This window comes from Diabrotica virgifera, chromosome 3 (assembly GCF_917563875.1).
Source record: "Diabrotica virgifera virgifera chromosome 3, PGI_DIABVI_V3a".
NCBI classification, from domain to species: Eukaryota; Metazoa; Arthropoda; class Insecta; order Coleoptera; family Chrysomelidae; genus Diabrotica; species Diabrotica virgifera.
The window spans coordinates 89,773,192-89,775,103 of NC_065445.1; positions in this window are offsets into that span (position 1 = coordinate 89,773,192).

Genomic DNA, 1,912 nt, shown 5'->3' on the forward strand with positions numbered 1-1,912 from the left:
TAATCACATCTACGTTTTATTTCTTCCTGTAGTGACCCTGTGTTTGTGATTAATGATCCCAGATATAAGTATGAACTCACAACCTCAAACCGATCAATTGTGGTTATGTGTGGGTGATTGTTATGTAGTCTATTCACTATCATGATCTTTGTCTTTGATATGTTTAATTGCAGACCAAATATTTGACTTTCATTTTCAACCAGTCGTATAAGATCAATCAGCTCTGCTTGACTATTTGCAAGAAGGGCTGTGTCATCTGCGAAACGTAGGTTGTTTATTTTATGACCATTTATTGAGATGCCTTTTTCCCATCCTTCAAGTGCTCTTCTCATAATATGCTCCCCATATATATTAAATAATTGTGGAGATAGTATAAATCCCTGTCTGACACCCCGTTCTGGATGAAATTCGTTTGAAAGTGTGTCAAGCACTTTAACTGATCCAGTAGTGTGTTCGTATAGTTCAGTTATAAGCGAAATAAGGTGTTGTGGTGCGCCTACTTCTCTTAGTATTCGCCATAAGTGTCTCCACTTGACCCTGTCGAACGCCTTACGATAATCCATAAAGCATATTATGTACAGTGGAATATTGAATTCCCTAGATTTTTCGATTATCTGTCTTATATTTAACATCAACAGGTGTTCTCGAGTACCTCTACTTTTGGTAAATCCAGTTTGCTCTTGTGGAATTTCTCTTTGAAGTTTTGAAGGAATGTTTTTAGTCCCTCATTGATTATATGTAGCATTATTTTACTGGCATTTGATATAAGAGAAATAGTTGTTTAATTGTCGCATTTATGGAAGCTGCCTTTTTTATGAATTGTCGATATTGTAGATTTTGTCCAGTCTTCAGGCCATTGTTTAGAATGCCACATTTGGTTACAGAGTAGATGAAGTAATTTTACGTCAGTTTCTTCTGTGGCTTTGAGCATTTCTGCTGTTATCATATCTGGACCTGGTGCTTTATTATATTTGAGCTTTCTGATCGCCAGTCTTACTTAAATTTTCAAGTATATCAGATTCTTCTTCCACCTCATCAGGGATTTGGTTAACAGGTTCTTGGCGTTGATCATCTTTATATAGGTCCTTGCAATACGATCTCCATGTCTCTGCTATATCTTTTCTGTTTGTTCTCAGAGTTCCAGTGTTGTTTTCAATGGCCCAAGTTCTGGCTTTGAAGTCTCTTGTTAAGTAGCGTATTTTTCTATTGTAAATATCTGGACTATAATAGTAGAGCGGCCCAGTCTAAATCCGCATTGATAATCTCCAACGATTTCTTCTGTGTCTGTTTTGGTTCTTTCTAGCAGGATGTTTGCAAGGTCTTTGTAGGTGGTATTTAGGAACATTATTCCCCGGTAGTTAATGCATTGCTTTTTGTTTCCTTTTTTCTGGATTGGTATATAATAAACCCTTCTTTTCATTTATCTGGCATTGTTTCTTCTCGCCAAATGCCTTTAATTAGCTTGTATATAGATCTAGTTAACTAATAGTTGAGTATGAGATAAAAGTAAGAAAAATAAAAATATTGCGAACCTAAAACCGTTGGTAAAGTAGCATGAAAGCTACTTTACCAACGGCCAATTTGCCTATTCATGTGCCATTATTCTTATCAAAAATAACGAAAATACAAATACTATTATTGGATAAAATGTATCCTTATCTTAAGTGTAATCACAGCAGGATCTCAATTCATCAGACAGTAACACCGTGTATATTTATTTTTTTAACACTTGGGTTTTCCATCTGTATTGTATTGTTATTGATCGTTCATCTCTCTTCCATTCTCGGAAATTAGAACATACCTAATTAAATATCAAAATTTAATTACTTCCAACGTGTAAGAGCAAAAAATATAGGAGATGATGCATCCCAAAAGTTTATTAATATTGTTGCTGTATGTATTGCTTCTTGCC